The following is a 19,729-nucleotide window of genomic DNA, read 5'->3' as shown; positions in this document are numbered from 1 at the left end:
TACTGAATGGGAGAAAATATTTGCAAATCACTTGACCAACATGGGGTTAATATCCAAAATCTATAAACAGCTCTTACAATTCAATGTAAAAAAAAAATTCAAAAATAGGCAAATACCCTGAATAGACATTTTTTCCAAAGAAGATATACAGATGGCCAACAGGGACATGAAAAGATGCTCTCTCTGTTGCTAAAAGCAAGAAAAAAAAAAAAAATCTCACGCTGATCAGAATGGCTATCATCAAAAAGTCTACAAATAACAAATGCTAGAGAGGGTATGGAGAACTTGCACACTGTTGGTGGGAATGGAAATGGGTGCAGCCACTATGGAAAACAGTGTGGAGGTTCCTCAAAAAGCTAAAAATAGGAATTTCCTTGTGACCTAGTGGTTAGGACTCAGTGCTTTCACTGCTATAGGTTCAATCCTGCAAGATGTGTGGCGTAGCCAAAAGAAAAACTAAACTAAAAATAGAACTTCCATATGATCCAACAATCCCACCCCTAGATATAATATTGGGAAAAAAATGAAAACACTAATTCAAAAACATCCATGTACCCCAATGTTCATTACAGCACTGTTTACAATAGCCAAGACATGGAAACAGCCCAAGTACCCATGATAAGATGATTGGCTTAAGAAGATATGGTATATATACATATAAATGTGTGAATGTGTATAGCAAAATAGAAACACAGAAAACAAACTACTGGTTACTAGTGGGGAGAGGGTGGGGAAAGGACTTGATGGGAGTATGGGATTAAGAGATACAAACTGCTGCATATAAAACAGATAAGCAACAAGGCTATATTGTACCGCAGAGAGAACTATAGCTGTTATTTTGTAATAATTTTTAATGGAGTATAATCTATAAAAACACTGAGCCTCTATGCTATACACCTGAAACTAATATTGTAAACTAACTACAATTTTTAAAAATCGATCACTAAGATTAGAAGATATAGAGTCATCCCTTGGTATCCATGGGGGGATTGGTCGCAGAATCCCCTAGGATACTAAAAATCTGGGTATGCTCAAATCTCTTATATAAAATGGTACAATATTTGCATATAACTTACATGTATTCTCCCATATACTTTAAACCATTTCTACATTACTCATAATACTTAATACAATGTAAATGCTGTGTGAATAGTTATAAATACAATGTAAATAGTTGGTGTGTGGCAAATTCAACTTTTGCTTTTTGGAATTTTCTAGAAAAAATTTATTTTTATCTGAGGTTGGTTCAGTTCATAAATATGAAGGGTTGACTCTCATGATTTCTGTTGTCTCCTCCCAGTTCTGTTTGTCTTTGCTCTGAGTGCATAACCTTAAAGTCCTTTTGACAATATTCAATTTCAAAACTGTAAAAACAACCAGAATCTAATGATGCTTAGGTCAGAGCACAGAAGTATACATTAAATAAGTCTAAAACAAAAAATATTCTGATTATCAAAGTAAAGATATTCATGTGGAAAAACTAGAAAAATCATGGAAGAAATTTTAAAATTCCCTATAATCCTCTAACCAGAATTAATCAAGCCTGACATTCATTTTTTGGGGCTGTGCTGCATGGCTTTTGGGATCCTAGTTCTGGGAACAGGATCAAACCTGGGCCTTCAGCAATGATAGAGTGGAGTCCACTGGACTGCCAGGGAATTCCCCTAACATTCCTTACTGTCCTCTTCCTGAAAGTGTTTTTATATGGCTGTGTGTTTGGATCCTAATTTTTCCCCCTTCAACATTAGAACATGATTAAAGTACCTGATGAGCAGTTTGGATGGCTACTTCATCAGTTCTATGGATAAATAGCCATACTATTGGTTAGCTGCACACTTAAACATTTAGATTACACACAGTTCTTGGTTTTCAAAAATAATGCCACATAATACATCTGTGCATAGAGAGGGTATTCCCCTACCTCATTCTTATGTCATGGCTTACTGTGGAACATGGTCAGGAGTAGGTATTTTCCATGGACCTCCAGGGACTTTGCCCCTGAGGCAGAGTTCAGAGCTCAGCAGATCATGGTATACACCTTGACCTTGGCTCCAGGACTTACCAGCTGTGAGATCCCTGAGCCTCAATGTTGCCATCTGCAAAACAGGGCTAATAGTACCCACTTGTGGAGTGATCAGATGAGTGTGAGCACCGAATAGGAAAACGTAGGTGTTTCACATGTGTGTGTGTGTAACTCAGTGTAGCTCAAGGCAAGTGGTTTATTTATTGACTACTTTCTGTGATAGTCTGATTAATTTTTAGAGTAGTGCTGATATGACACATGTTCAATACATGTTTAAATCAAGGGAAAAAATACACTCTTGGCATGCTAGATGCAGTATGAAAATGTCATGGAGAGAAAGTGAGGACTCTTTCCCAGCACTGCTGAGCATACTCTGCTAGACAAAGTATTCAGGTTAGTTATTTGGTTATTTTTTTGGTCAGTGGTAACCTTTTTATTTTTTCAGTCACACATTTTCTGAAATAAAAATGCATTGGGTCCAGTTACACTGGCTTCTTCATGAGGTAGGTCCAATTGAAAAAAAAAAAAACAACTCTTTTTACAATTCTGATGTGACTGGACATTTTTTTTGGGTGCAGGTTCATCTTGACCTGCTGGCACCAGTTAGGAACTGGTATTTGGGATTGTGCCCTCCCTCAAAAGGAACTTTGCGGGCCTGTTCCCCTTCACAATTAAAGCAAGCTGCTATTTGCCATTTCCAGCTTAAATTTTAAAACAAAATCCCCCTTTATTTGAGTCAGTATCACGATACACTTTGAGGGCCAAAGCCCCAATTCAGGATTTAGGGTGTATAAATTAGGATTCTTTTGTTTGTAAAGATAGAAAGCCAAACTTGAGAAGTCAAGAACTGAGTAAGTCAAACCTACATTCCCCAGGTTTCCTTGCCTGGGGAATTCATGTGTGGCCATGAATTTAATGGGTCATCATCAGTAGTATCATGTAGAAGCTGCTGGGAACTTTCCTTGCCTGTCCTGTGTCCCTTTTCTTCCCGTCTTGACCTCTGACTGCTTGGAATGCATGCATGACAACTGAGCCATGACAACAAACACACAGGCTTGTGCAGAAATGCTGTGTAAGACTTTGCTATTATTTTTGTTGTTATTATTCCACCTTAATTCTAGTGACATAATCTTTTGGGCTTTCATTTGTCTGGAATTTAGCTTGAGCATCTCATCTTTGTTACCTACCAAGGCAGCTGAATAAATGTTGGCAACACTCATTGAAATGCTAACGACTCCTGTCATTCATCCAGCGCTGGCTGGGAGCTGTGTGCCAGGCACAGTGCTTGGTGATGGGGAGCCAGCAGTGAGTAAGACACGGCCTCATGGTTTATAAGGTTGATGATGCTTATCCTGATTAGAGTGGGAAAGGCAATAGTGACACATTGTTGATAAGAGTGTGTGTTTGTACGATTTTGGGGGGAGGGCATCTTGGCACAATCAACATTAAATATACATGTGCCCACTTTAAAACCGCAGTATTCAAGACAGTATGGTATTACTTTAAGGACAGACAAAAATAAAGAACAGAATAGAGTCCAGAAATAGAACTGCATATGTTTATCACTTTGGCAAAAAAGAGACCACACACACACACACACATATATTTATTTGATACGTCTGTATTGATGAAATAATTTTTGACAAGCATACTAAAGCAATCCAGTAGGAAAGCGAGTCTCTTCAACAAATGGTGCTGCAATGCCTGGGTATCCACATGGGTAAACAAATGAACTTCAACTCCTACCTCACACATATGCAAAATTTGGGGTGGATCACAGACCTAAATTTAAGAGCTAAAATGATAAATCTTCTAGAAGAAAACGTAAGAGAAAATCTTTGCGATTTATGATATAAACATTTCTTAGGACAAAAAGACACATATTAAAAGAAAAAATTGATAAATTGAACCACATCAAAATTAAGAACTTCTGCTTTTTAAAAAGACATGATTCGGAAATAAAAGACAAGTCGCGTGCTGGGAAAATATATTTTCAGAACATAAATCTTGTAAAAGACTTGTAACAAGAGTACATAAAAAACTTCAAAAGTCAATAATAGCAACTTCCCTGGTGGTCCAGTGATTAAGAGTCTGCTTTGCAATGAACAAGGAACCAGGAAACACCAGTTCAATTCCACAGGTCATGGAGCGACTAAGCCTGTGTGCCACTGCGGCCATTCTCTAGAGCCCAGGAGATGCACCAAGAGAAGCCACCACAATGGGAAGCCCGCACACTGCAATGAAGAGCAGCCCCTGCTACCCGCAACCAGAGAAAGCCCGCCCACGTCAACAAAAACCCAGCACAGATCCCCGCCAAAAGACAAAATTATTTTAAAAGTCAACAACAATAAGAGAAACAACCCAATTGAAAAACAGGGGAAAGATTTGAACAGATACTTCACAGAAGAAAATATACAAATGGACAATGAACACGTGGGAAAAAGCCCAACATCATCAGGGACGGAAAGGAATGTGGATCAAAAGCACCGAGATGCCACTGGAGTGACGAAGTAGAAGACTGACAGTCCCAAATGCTGAAGGCACGGAGCAACCAAAATCTCACGGGTGACACAATCACTTTGGAGAACTGGTGGCTCCTTACAACGTCAAACACACATCTGCCTTGAGATGCAGCAATTTCACTCCCAGGGCTGCCTCCATTTGTTCCCTCTCAGGGAGCACTGCCTGTTGTCCATTGTCTGAAAACTACTGGTTCATGTGTTTCCCCCACTCCCCAGGTGTTGGTTGTTTAAACTGGTTGTTTAATCTAGTGCCTGTTAGTCCATCATAGCCTGGAGCAAAAGTTTCCTGTTTCATGTCTCCACAGGGCTGTGGGTTACACTGCTGCGTTCTATTTGTCCAGTAAAATCCCATGGACAAAGGAGTGTGGTAGGCTACAGTCCATGGGGTCACAAAGAGTCGGACACGACTGAGCGACTTCACATACACAGAGCTGTTCACTTACAATCTGTATATTTCACTGCAAGTAAATTATAACTCAACAAAAACTTAATTAGCGGGAGATATATGCATCTCTTGATCCAGAAATCTCACCTCCAGGAATTTATCCTTGGACATTTTCCCACTTGTGAAAGATGTGGGAAAGATATATATGAAGTAAAATTTCTATTTTAAGGCAGGACAAGAAAAATTAAACAAAATTCTCTGTTTGTTTGGACCTCCTCTCACTCCCTAATGTGCAGTGTGTATCTTATTATACATTAACTGCTGCTGCTGCTAAGTCGCTTCAGTTGTGTCCGACTCTGTGCGACCGCATAGACGGCCTCCCACCAAGCTCCCCTGTCCCTGGGATTCTCCAGGCAAGAACACCAGTGTGGGTTGGCATTTCCTTCTCCAATGCATGAAAGGGAAAAGTGAAAGTGTGGTCGCTCAGTCATGTCTGACTCTTAGCGACCCCATGGACTGCAGCTTACCAGGCTCCTCTGTCCATGGGATTCTCCAGGCAAGAGTACTGGAGTGGGGTGCCATTGCCTTCTCCCACACATTAACTGCTGCTGCTGCTGCTAAGTCACTTCAGTCGTGTCCGACTCTGTGTGATCCCATAGACGGAAGCCCACCAGGCTCCCCCTTCCCTGGGACTCTCCAGGCAAGAACAACGGAGTGGGTTGCCATTTCCTTCTCCAATGTGTGAAAGTGAAAAGTGAAAGCGAAGTCGCTCAGTCGTGTCCGACCCTTAGCGACCCCACGGACCGCAGCCTACCAGGCTCCTCCATCCATGGGATTTTCCAGGCAAGAGTACTGGAGTGGTTTGCCTAGAGCTCCTCAAAGATGGGATTGCAGATGACCCCTTACTGACCCCCTACAGAGCTGGAAAAGAACATTTTTCTTTTAAGAAGTTACATTACTAGAGTCAAAAGGCAGGGAAGGTGCAGGCTCAGCTGGAGAGATCTTTTCTCTCCCCTGCCTTCTGACACTAGCAATGTAACTTCTTAAAAGAATACTTTTCTTTTCCAGCTCTGTAGGGGATCAGTAAGGGGTCACCACGACTTGCTGCTCACTTTGTATAGGCAGATATGTATCTTTGGTGAACTTTATGTAAAATATCATGTCATTTGCAAAGTTCCCAGGTACATCCCCACAGTTCCTTTGTATCAAAAATGTATATGATTGCACCTTCAACGTCTAGCCGGTACAAAGTTTCTCAGAGCTTTCTGAGAATCTGCTTTCCAGGTTATAATCCTCAATTTGTCTTGAATAAAATTCCCCCTTTTTTCTTCTTAATTTGGTAGTTAATTGACTTTTCTATGCCAGCATTGTTGGCCAGAGCAGAAGAGGGCAGAAACTTACACACTCACTAATGAAGGATTTGTGTATCCCTCCAAAAGAATGTCATGCAACTGTTAATCCAGATCAGTACATCTGTAGCTACTGCCCTGAAAAGTCATCTAAGATCCACTTTTAAACTGAAGTAGCAATTGCAATCGCCATACACAGTGCAGTAGTGGACATCTCAGTATTGTCTGATCAGACTCACCCTGTCCTGGGAATATTCTTCCCCCACATCAGAGGATTCCCTCACCCTAAAGTGAGTCCGCACCTTCTAAGGTGATTCTGCAACCCCTGGACTGCAGGTGGGTAAGTCCATTCCCAGGATTGTCCAATTTGAAACACAGAGTCTAATTCTTGAAAGGCTAAATTATTTTTATAAAATAAAACTCAAGCCCTAAAGGGAAACATGGATCTTGTCTCATAGAGGAAAGTGGTCATCAATGAGACAACAAAACTGACACTCAGAGAGAAGCAGGGATGAGAATTCACAGTCCAAAGGACTTCGTGGGTTTTGCCCTTTTGCTTCAGTTGCTTTCAGTGTCCCCAGCTACATCCCCGCTGTTCCCATGGCTTGGTTATCTAATCTATTGGATCCTAAGAGCCAATAAAGTCTCCCTTTTGGCCAAGTTAGCTGGAGTTAAGCTCCTATTGCTGCAGGCAAAGCATATGTTAGTGTACACATAAGGAAAAACTAGGGGAAAAGCGTTTCATATATATATATACACACACATATATGGTCTACAGATGCTCAAACACTCAGCTTACTTTTTAGTGAAGGGAACTTGGAGGAGGAAATGGTGCCACCACAGCTATCCACAACTGCTGCCTGGTTTATCAGAGCAGTAAGTGAGGCTGGGGCTAGTTTTGTTTAAAGGTGGGAATGTGATTTTTGAGTGAGGAGTAGGGGTCTCCTGGGTAACCTTGAGATAGGGATGTACCTGACTAATATTTGATTATGGAAATCAATCTCTCTCATTTGCTCTGTGTCTGATTTTCAGTCTCCATGTCTCTGTCTCTCTCTTAAAGATGAAGGGTTTTCCCTCATAATGTTGTTCTGCCCTAAAATACTTCAGCTGACAAATTCTTAAGAAGAATTCTTAAAAAATCATCAAGCTGCTAAAAAGTTGCAAACCCTTATTTGTCTTTACAGCTGTGCTGGATTCATCAGATTTCACACTTAGCCGCTGAATGCAATCTATGTTCCTAAAAAAAAGTGTGTAAAGCAAAGGATTTCTAATTTTTTAAATGGTTGCTTTTTAATAAGTGTTGTTATATTGATTTGTAAAATATTAGAAAACACAGGTAAGAAAAAGGAAAAGAAAATCACTCATGGAAATGAGAATATAATGCAGATAATACAGAAATTGAAGGGTTTATTGTTAACCTGTTAGATGTGATAACAGCATTGCAAACACTTAAGAAATGTACCCCCCCACCCCTTTTTTTTTTGGCTGCGCAGGCTTTCTCTTCTGGGCTTCTCTAGTTATGGAGCAGGGGCTCCAGAGCATGTGGGCGCAGTTTTTGCGGTGCATAGGCTCTCTAGTTATGACCTGTGAGCTTAGTTGCCTCGGGGCATGTGGGATCTTAGTTCCCCAACCAGGGATCAAACCCGCATCCCCTGCATTGGAAAACAGATTCTTAACCTCTGGACCACCAGGAAAGTCCCAGAAATGTCAAGATGCATGTTGAAGTATATAGGGATAATATTCAGTGGTGTCTGACATTTGCTTTAAAATACTTTAGAAAAGAGAGGCCAGTTAAAAAAAATAGGTGTGAAATATTACTATCCAACAAAGTAGTATAAGTTTTAAGACTACATGTATTTCTTTATTGGAAAAAATAAGTGCAGCAAGTGTGGCCAAATATTGATGATAATTAATGATTTGGAGCAGTAGATGTAGAGACATTCATTTTATTATTTGACTTTTCTGTATATTTTCATAATAAAAATTTTTTAAATACCTGCAACCTTCAACTACAAAGAAAAATAATTATTTTCAGTTTCATGTACATCCTATCAGAACAGTTATGCAGGCATATATTTTAAAAACATCATAGTGAATGCATTTTCTATTATATAATTAACATAGCCATAAAACATTCTTTGCAATATTGTTTTTTAGCAACTACATGCTATGCATTGAATGGCTGCATCAAAATTTAATGGAGGAATGTTCAGGTTATTTTCAATTCCTTACAATCATAATCTTTCAATGAATATTCTTATATTGACTCTTGCACAGTCATAATTTCCCCAAGATAGAGGCCCAGAAAGGGATTTCCAGATGCAAAAATGTTTAAGCACCAGGGGGAGCTGGTTACCTACCCAATACCCAGAACCCGTGTGTGAGAGTGTGTGTGTGTGTGTGTGTGTGTGTGCGCGCGCGCGCGCGTGCATGTTCAACTCGTCCTTGAACTTAGCAGCTGAGCCCATCTCTTGTTTCATATTTCAGTTTTCTGCGATGAAAGTACAAAACACCTGGGTACACAGTCCCATTGTTTAATGCCTAACACCCAGGAACACTTAAGCCTGTAATCTTTGAAACCCTCTTACCAAGACAGACCACAATGGATTAAATAGAAGTTATAGACGTGTGCCAGTGATAACTGTGTCAATATAGAGGTTCTGTGCAGTGGGAGGGTGGGCTGGGTGCTGGGTAGAGGGATGGGCGTGCACAACAGACTCTAGTCAGGGGAGGACTTGTTTCCTTATGACTCACTGGCAGGTTTTAGCCTACAGATGATTCTTTCTGCTACATTCTTATTTTGTAGGCTGTCTTGTAGTTATTTTGACCCTTTGACTAGCTTTGACAGCCGGCTCAGATTCTTACCAGATTGCAGGGAAGGAGACCAAGACATTTCACAATTGACTTGCCTCGGAGGTTGTCAAGATCCTATGCAGGTGCTGCCCCACAGGTTGTATCCCTGATAGACACACATCTCTTTGTTGGGAAGGGTCCTCTAGGGTTGACCTCCCAACATTTCAGCTGGTCACAGATGACAACGGACAGAAGCACAATAACCAGAATTGGAGGCAACACACTCCCTCCCGGCCTCTCCCTGCCCTCCCCCTGCAAAATGTGGACAATTGATGTTTCTCAGTCACACAAAATGCTACCACCTTCCAGGCTTGAACCCTTCTGTGTGAAAATATGCCACTGCTACAGGCCAGGTAATGTCATTTAGGAAAGAATGGTCCCACCTCAGGCTCCCAGATGAGCATGGGACCCAGGTTGGTGCACCTAACCCCAGTGATTGGTTCAAGGATGGCACATGACTAACACCCGGCCAATGGGTGCCCCACCCAGGACTTATGGTGGGAGGGTGGAGAGAGAGCTACTGCTTTTACAGGCTTGCTGACTTGGTTGTAGAGCATCATATTGAAGAACCTGGGTGTTGGAGTTTGGACTTGAATTGGAATCCTATCTTCATTATTGGCCATGTGACCTTTCTGAAATTTCTTAATATCTCTAAGAATTGGCTTCCTTGGGGCTTCCCTGTGGCTCAGATGGTAAAGAATCTGCCTGTATTGCAGGAGACCTGGGTTCAATCCCTGGGTCGGGAAGATTCCCTGGCAAAGGGAATGGCAACCCATGACAGTATTCTTGCCTGGAGAATCCCAAGGACAGAGGATCCTGGCAGGCTACAGTCCATAGGGTTGCAAAGAATCAGAGCGCTCATTGGTTGGTTGGTTAACTTGTAAACTGGGGCAGTAATAATTTCCACCTTACAGAATTATTGTCGGGTTCGTGTGATATAACACATGCAAAACACTAAGCCCTAAGCCTGGCACATATCAGTCATTCCAAGCTTTTGGTTGGCAATTAGGACACCATCCGTACCCTGGGATGTAGAGAGAGACAGCAAGCTTCCATCCTGCTAAGCCTGTTCGTCCACAGCACTATCTCCCTCTCATCAAATATATACATATATATATATTCCACTGGCAACATGTATATAAAATTAGGCATCATCAGATGATGACCATGCATCTGGGATTTTCTGGGAACTCCGAATTTCAAATATATGATCCTGTTGACAGGAAACAAATTGCAACTTCTGGTCAGAGGAACATACTTCCTGTCCTTCTCTGATGGGGATGAACTAGAGCCATTGCTCTGGCTGTGTGATTTAGGCCATTCCAGGAGGCAGAGTGATTCTAGAACTGGGCCACCCTTGTGTCAGGTAGGACTCAGTTTGTTTGCCAAGTGACAAAAAACTCAACTTTAGCTCTAATTCACAAGAACTGAGGGTGAAGAAGGTACTGATCCCTTGGACTAAAAGTAAGGAAATTTTACCTATAAAGGGGAAGATAGTAAATACTTTAGGATTTACAGACCACCTGGTCTCTGTTGTAACTGCTCAACCCTGCTATTGTAGCACAAAAGCGATACAGAAAATATGGGAAAGAATGAGCATGGCTGTGTTCCAATAAGACTTTATTTACAAAAACAGGTGGTTGATGACTTGACCCATGGGCTATAGTTTGCTGACCCTTGGCTTTAGAGGAAAACCAGTGTATAAATACCCAGAGAGAGAAGATTGAAAGAAGGTAGCCAAAATACCTAAAAATCCTTTTATAAGTCCCTAACACTGCTGATCGGAGAAGGCAAAGTCACCCCACTCCAGTACTCTTGCCGGGAAAATCCCATGGACGGAGGAGCCTGGTAGGCTGCAGTCCATGGGGTCGCGACGAGTCAGACATGACTGAGCGACTTCACTTTCACTTTTCACTTTCATGCATTGGAGAAGAAAATGGCAACCCACTCCAGTGTTCTTGCCTGGAGAATCCCAGGGACGGGGAAGCCTGGTGGGTTGCCATCTATGGGGTCGCACAGAGTCGGACACGACTGAAGTGACTTAGCAGCAGCAGCAGTCTGACTTTTTGTCCTCCTCACAGAGAAATAAGGTGACTAGCCTGGAGTCCAGTCTACATGGACAGAACAAGGAAAAGGTCTTTCTCCTTGTGGATATACTATATCAGGAATTCAAATTCAAGACCTTATAAAAGTGTAAAGATCACACTGGGAAGCTTGTGTGCTGAAGTTTTGCTTCTTTATAAGCATTGATTTCTTTGTGTCAACTCTTAACAGGCAGACCCCTGGACCCAGATTGTTCACGGATCAAGACTCTTGGACCTTCAACACTACAATATAATATATATTATGGACTCTTTCTCCTTTAGATGTTCCTCACTGCTTCTTACAACTGTATTTTTTTGTTCATTGCAATCACAAGGTGTCTTAGATGCAAATGTGTACTAATCAGTGTAACAGAAAGTTAATCAACTTGTTCTGAAATGTCTTGGTCAGACAAAAATGCATACCATTGGCAAAGGCATTCTAAAGATTATACATGGACCAAACATTAAATAATCTAAGGAATCTTGTGTTGAAAAAATGTAGTCAATAGTCCTCTGTGAATAAATACAAAGAAGAACAAGGAAGCTTTGTGAACAAACTTTTTGAGGCCGAAGCCATTCTCAAAATGAGGAGTCAGAGGGTTTCAAAAGGAGTGATGGCCAGTGGAGCACTACTTCTTCATACTTGATCCTCGAACTTTCCCATCTCTGAAGCAATCAGCTAAGACAAGCGCCTAACCAATAGTTGAACTCTCTCTCTTTTTTTTTTTTTGATAGCAAGAAATGAAGTATTCAAAGCAGGTCATTATAGTGGATGTCTCTAGACTGTTGGGATCCACAGGGAATATCCAACACTGCTTGTCTTTCCTAGGATGACCATTCTGGGTGCTTAGCCACGGACTGATGTCTAGGATCAAGTGAGAGAGGACTTAAAACCTAAGGAGCTTTAAATAAGACATTTCTGGATTGATAGGGTGAGAAGGTGAATGGGCTGGGGTGACACCATGTTGTCCTGTCGTGCCACAGCCATCCATATTGAGAGAGCCTGGTCATTAAGAGCACCGAGGACTAGAGATAAGCTTTGAGGACAAGAGATGTGCCTTTGAAGAAACAGCTCAACCCTCTTGGTGAAGTCTGTAGAATCCACCTTTCAGATGCCTGAGCAAGGCCAGAACCTTAGAGACTTGAGTCCAGCTGAAGCCAGTTACCCACATGAAAAGTCCAGTTCCCAATGGCACTGGGATTAGTACCTGAGGCTAAAGACATACTGGACTGTCTTTAGTGGAATGTTTCCTTGAAGGAGTACCTGTCAAGTCTCATCAGGTGGTCTATAAAGGCTTTCTCCTAACTAAATCTTATGTCCTCTCAAATAGACATTTTAAAATATGCATTCCTATTTTATAGCTTTGGTTTTACTGCGAGTTACATTATAGCCTTCAAGATGGAAAATTGTTCCTTAATAAAGTAAAAGTGTGGGTCATCATGGCTAATTTGGCAAGCAAAATAGTATTTCAGCATAAGGTCCTTGGTGGTGAAGAGTTTGAGAAATTGATCGTGTGATGGACAGGGAGGCCTGGCGTGCTGTGATTCATGGGGTCGCAAAGAGTTGGACACGACTGAGCGACTGAACTGAACTGAACACTGCTCAACTGACAGGGATATATTATTTTCTGGAGTTCCTTTTCAGGGATTTAGGTCATTATTTTAGATCTTATGGTTCAGAAGATCAAGAGGCACACCACTCATTTAATAAATATTTATTTAGGTTCTACTATGTGCCAGTGTTCTTTGCATTAGAAGCTTAACTTTATAATCTGTGCATTGTGTACAAATGCACAAAGACGTATTTATGAAGATCTTATGCATATCATTGTAATAAATAATTGGAAACAATCTCATTATCTATCAGTAGAAAAATGCATAATGGTTCAAACAATAGCAATCATTAAAAAGAAGACATAGATTTTTATGTATTAGATGCAAATGTGGCAAAGGAGGAATAAGACCAAAGGAAAGTTGTAAAATAAGTTCTATCCCATTTCTATATAAACACATGAGAAAATGGTAAAAACGGTTGCATCTGGGAGGAGGATTAAAGATGGAAGATTTGGTTCTATGAAAAAAGCAAGAGTGGAAGTCGCTCAGTCATGTCCAACTCTTTGCAACCCCATGGACTATATAGTCCACAGAATTCTCCAGTCCAGAATACTAGAGTAGTGGGTAGCTGTTCCCTTCTCCAGGGGATCTTCCCACCTCAGGGATCAGAACCCAGGTCTTCCGCATTGAAGGTGGATTCTTTACCAGCTGAGCTACCAGGGAATTCCAATTGGTTCTATATGTATTTTTTAAAATCTTGAAGAATAAAGACAAATCTATTTGTATTCATTGTCTCATGGACATGGGATTGGATGGGAGCACTGCATTACTCATTTTTCTAAGTCACATAGTTTTGTAAGGTTTGATTTTTTTAATGGTTATGTACTGCATTCCTAACAGAAAAGACAATAATTTGTGGTTCACAAGAAGGAATTAGCTGTTTACACACAGACTAAAGTACATCATTGATGGAAGGTTAACCTACCCTGGCTAAAGAGCTTTCTTAGGCACTTTCCTTCCTATAGCTGAGAAGTCAGGTCTTCTAGCATCTTTAGCTTGACCCAATTGTCCCACTTTGATAGAGATTTAACTGAATTTTCAGAAATTAAAGACCAGAATTATGCTAACAATATTCTCTAGAAGCCTGCATCAGATTATGTGGGCTTCAGAATTTATTCAAATCCCTTGCAATTGGAGATGAATTAATCACAAGACTTTGGGAGTTTTTTACTGTTATTATTTTGGCCGAGTTGCTCAGCTGATGGGACCTTAGTTCCCTGACCAGGGATCGAACCCAGACCCTGGCAGTGAAAGTACCTAGTGCTAGCCACTGGCTCATCAGGGAATTCCAGGAAGTGTTTATTATTAGAGTACATGCATCTTTTGTAATCAAACTCCAGCTATTTATATTAATATAAACTCTGTTTACTTAACAATAAAAGACTATAAAACTTCCGAGCTAATAAGCCAAAAAAGGAAGATTAGGTTTATGGATAACTTACTATGTGTCATAAATAAAGAAAGGCAGGAAAATGAATGAGTATACCAGCCACTACGGAAAACAGTATGAAGAGTTCTCAAAAAAATAAAAATACAACTACCATATGCATGATCCAGCAATTCATTTTCCCGAAGAAAACAAAAACACTAATTTGAAAAGATATATGTACCCCTATGTTAATTTAACATTTTAAAAATAAGACCTAAGCTATGGAAGCAACCCAGGTGCCTATCTATCAGTGAATAGATAAAGATGTGGTATACATATATTCATATTCTATATAATATATATTAATGAACTTAGTGACTAAACCAAACCAAAACCAAAATATGTATAATATATATGTATTAAAATGTATAAATATTACTCAGCCACATAAAGGGATGAAATCTTGCATTTGCAGCAACATGGATGGACCTAGAGGGTATTGTGCAAAGTGAAATAAGCCAGACAGAAAAAGACATAGTGTATGATTCCACACATGGAATCATTTACTATGTGCAAAGGTTGAAGGCAGGAGGAGAAGGGGACGACAGAGCATGAGATGGTTGGATGGCATCACTGACTCAATGCACGAGTCTGAGCAAGCTCCGGGAGATGGTGGAGGACAAGGAAGCCTGGTGAGCTGCAGTCCATGGGGTCGCAGAGTCGGACACAACTGAGGAACTGAACAAGAACCACTTGTATGTGAGATCTAAGAAACACGTGAACAAACATAACTCAACAGATACAGAATCATAGACACAGAGAACGAACAGGTGGTTGCCAAGGGGAAGGGGTTGGGAGATGGGAGAAATACATGAAGGACATGAAGGTAATGAACTTTCAGTTACAAAATAAATGAATACAGATATGAAATGTACAGTGTGGGGAATACTCCATGTGGGGAATAGACAATAATGTTGTAATACCTTTATATGGTGACACATGACAACTAGACTTATCACAGTGATCATTTCGAAATGTATGGAAACATCTTACTATGTTGAATACCAGGGACTAACACAGTGTTACAAGTCAATTATACTTCAAAACCAAACAAAACCACAGCCAAAGAGATCAGATTTGTGGTTACCAGAGGCAGAGGTGTCGGGAGGGAGGATTGGATGAAGACAGTCAAAAGGTACACACTTCCAGTTATAAGTAGTAGGGTTGAATTGTACTACGGATATAATGTCATTAACACAGCTATACATTACATAAAAGTTTAGAGAGTAAATTCTAAGAGTTCTCATCACAAGAAAAAATTATTTTTTTCCATTTCTTTACTGTTTTTATTTATATGAGATGACGGGTGGTCACTAAACTTATTGTAATAATCATTTCATAATGTGTGAAAGTCAAATCATTATGTTGTCATACCTTAAATTTATACAGTACTGTATGTCAATTATATTTCAATAAAACTAGAAGGAAAAAGAAAGAAAATGAGTGGGTATAATCAGTACTTGGGGAAAAATACTCAAGACCTAACTGATGTAACTGTTGAACAGTACCTTCATGTGGACTTCCCAAATAAATGGTCAATTACCAAATAAGACCTACAATGTCTTACATACACCCGGCCAGAGCCAGATGACTGCTGTATGTAAAAAAGAAGCTATTGTTTCACAATGAACACTGAGGGTCATCCCCAGTGTTACACACTTTGGTTAAAAATTTTATGTAAGTAACAAAAGAAAAAATAAATCGGAGTTAATGAAAAATTTAAAACTTTGTGCTGAATTCAAAGGACACTATCAAGAAAGTGAAGACAACTATGGAATAGGAAAAATATTTGCAAATCAAGTATCTGATAATGAATAAACCGATACATCCATACAATGAAATCTTTTTCAGCAGTAATAAGAAATGTAAGACAAATTGAGAAAGTAGCATTGACGTATATACACTCTCATGTGTAAAACAGATAACTAGCAGGAAGCTGCTATATAACAGGGAGCCCAGCCTGGCACCCTGTGATGACCTAAAGGGTGGATTAGGGGAGAGGAGGAAGGCTCATGAGGGATGGGAGATACATGTGTATATATATATGTAATTATCACTGATGCATACCGATGTCAGGCAGAGATCACCACAATATTGCAAAGCAGTCATCCTCCAATTAAAAAAAATAATGAGTGAGCTATCGGGCCACAAAAAGATATGAACATACACAAAAGATAAGAGCATATTGTTAAGTGAAAGACTGAAAAGCTTACATACTATATGACTAATTTTATAAAATGTTGGCAAAGGCAAAATAGTAGGTGTTTGTCATGGGTTCAGGAGTAGGGAGAGTTGAATAGGTGAAGTCCAGAGGATTTTTAAATTCAGTATAGCATAATAGTAAATACATGACACTATGCATTTTTCAAAACATACTGAACTTTACAGCACAAAGAGTGACCTTTAATGTATGCAGGTTTTAAATTTTTTTGACTTTGTTGGGTCTTTGCTGCATTACGTGGACTCTCCATTGCAGTGCACAGGCTTTCTGTAGTTGCAGCACATGGGCTTTTGCTGTGGCACATGCGCGCTAGAGGCTCAGTAGTTGTGGCATACAAGCTCTCTAGTTGCAGCATGTGGGATCTTAGTTCCCTGACCAGGGATCAAACCCATGTCCCCCACTTTGGAAGGTGGATTCTAAACTACTGTACCACCAGGGGAGAACCCAGAATTTATTTTTGACTATGCAGTGCAGCTTTCAGGATCTTAGTTCCCCAACCAGGAATTGAACTCATGTCTTCAGTGTGAAAGTGAAGTCCTAAAAACCACTGGACAACCAGGGTATCCCTGTATGGAGGTTTTTAAAAATCATTTGGGAGATGGTGGTGGGGTGGCACCTAGGATAGAATGTAGAATGCTTGTAGAAGGCAAGCACGTAATTTAACTGTGTCACAAACATATGAAACAGTCCTCAAGGAAGTGGGTGGGGGCAAAGGTGTTGGCCTAAATAGCTTTGAAAATAGAGTCTGTAAAATTAAAGGCAAAAGAAACTATGCTTAGCACTGTACTCTAGTTGACCTAGTTTTTTTCTCATGTGGGTATGGGTTAACAATGGATATTACCATTCATTTATACTAGAATTGAACAACTAAGCAGAAAGTTGGCAGATGATAGGAGCAAGGTTTCTACCAAAGTAACACCACACTGATTCATTCATGCAAAACTATTAGAAATAACTTGTACACATGTGCCTTGACAGAGTTTATAATATGCAGCTTTTGTGTTTCACAAAATAACACTGTGATACTGTGATAGAATAAGAAAAATGTATTTGGTTTTCATCCCTGGCTCCTGGCAGCGCTCCCTAAACCCCTGGAGTTTTCCAATAGGAGTTAGGGGAATATCTTTTTAAATTTATTACAAGCCCTTTTCAATCACTCCTGAGTTTATGTTAATGATGGGGGTTGCTTACCAGAGGGAACCAACAATATGGTAAGAAGGTTGGACCCTTCCATCTCACTTCTAGACCTCTGGGAAAGGGAGAGGGGCTGAGACAGTTCAGTCATCAATGGACAGTGATTATGTTCTGTTCCACTGGGCTGTTCCTGAGTTGTATCACTTGTAATAAGCCACTAATCTAGTAGGTGTTCCTGAGTTCTATGAGCCATTCTAGCAAATTATTGAACTGAGGAGAGGGTTGTGGGTACCCTTGACTTATAACCACTTGGCCAGTACAAATGACAACCTGGAACTGTGATTAGTGTCTGAAGACCAGGCAGTCTTGTGGGACCTGAGCCCTTAACCTGTGGAGTTTAACTCCAGGTAATGTCAAAGTGTTTTGAGCAGAAGAAACAGGTTTTTCTTTTAAGCATTATACTGATTCATTCCTGCCTAGTACTATTAGAATCAACTTTTACATATGTAATACTAATATTACATTGTTCATTCTATAAAATACTTGACTCCTCAAAATTTCCTAAGTCATCAATCAAAAATAAGAACTGTTACAGCCAAGCATAGCCTATGCAGATACAACTAAATGTAATATGGTGTCCTGGAACAGAAAAACATTAGAAAATAATGTATTGAATAAAGTATGGGAAAAGGATTTGAATAGACATTTCTCTCAAAACACAAATGGTCAGTAAGCACATGAAAAGATGTCTAAAATATAACATCATTAGTCTTTCAGTTCAGTTCAGTTCAGTCGCTCAGTCTTGTCTGACTATGACCCCATGAATCACAGTACGCCAGGCCTCCCTGTCCAACACCAACTCCCGGAGTTCACTCAAACTCACGTCCATCGAGTCGGTGATGCCATTCAGCCATTTCATTCTCTGTCATCCCCTTCTCCTCCTGCCCCCAATTCCTCCCAGCATGAGTCTTTTCCAGTGAGTCAACTCTGCATGAGGTGGCCAAAGTATTGGTTTCAGCTTTAGCATCAGTCCTTCCAATGAACACCCAGGACTGATCTTTAGAATGGACTGGTTGGATCTCCTAGCCGTCCAAAGGACTCTCAGAGTCTTTTCCAAAAAAAAAAAAAAAAAAAAGTCTTCTCCAACACCACAGTTCAAAAGCATCAACTCTTTGGCGATCAGCTTTCTTCACAGTCCAACTCTCACATCCATACATGACTACTGAAAAAACTATAGCCTTGACTAGACGGACCTTGGTTGGCAAAGTAATGTCTCTGCTTTTTAATATGCTATCTAGGTCATAACTTTCCTTCCAAGGAGTAAGTGTCTTTCATACCTACTAGGACAGCTATACTAAAATACAGCAAATGTTGGTCATTACATGGAAAAACTGAAGTCTTCAAATATTGTTGTATTGTAAAATAGTGCATACTTTTTGGAAGTTTGACAGATCGTCAAAAGATTAAACCACATGAACCACTAATTCCACTCCTAGATTTATGCAACTTAAAAACATGCCCCCACAAAAATCTGTATGTTAATGTTCATACAAGCACTATTCCAAATGGAAAAAATTCAAATGTTCACCAAATGATGGATGGGTATAAACATGGTATTTTATACAATGGAGTATTATTTTGCTATAAAAACAAACTATGGATACATGCTATGACGGGGATCAACTGGTAACATACAAAATGAACATGTCACAAATGGCTACATACTATATATTCCATTTTGTAGACAATGTCTGAAATAGGCAAATACTTAGAAACTAGAGATTGCACCACAGTGACAGGGGATGGAATGAGGAGCAAATACTAACAGACTTAAGGTTTCTTTCCTGGGGTAATGAGTGTTCTGGAATCAGTGGTGATGGCTGCAAATCTCTGTGAATACACTGAGAACCACTGAACTGCACACCTTTTATTTGGCCATGTGGCTTGTGGGATCTGAGCTTCCAGTCCACAGATTGAAGTCAGGACCCCAACACTGGAAGTATGGAGTCCTAACCACTGAACAGCCAGGGAATTCCCTGCACTTTTCTTTAAAAAGATTTAATGGCATATGAATTGCATTTCAATAAAGCTGTTATAAAAGGTTCTTTGTACTGA

This window comes from Moschus berezovskii, chromosome 22 (genome assembly GCF_049115385.1).
Source record: "Moschus berezovskii isolate FMDL1 chromosome 22, NW_MosBer_1.0, whole genome shotgun sequence".
Taxonomy (NCBI): Eukaryota; Metazoa; Chordata; class Mammalia; order Artiodactyla; family Moschidae; genus Moschus; species Moschus berezovskii.
This window is presented reverse-complemented; position numbering follows the sequence as displayed.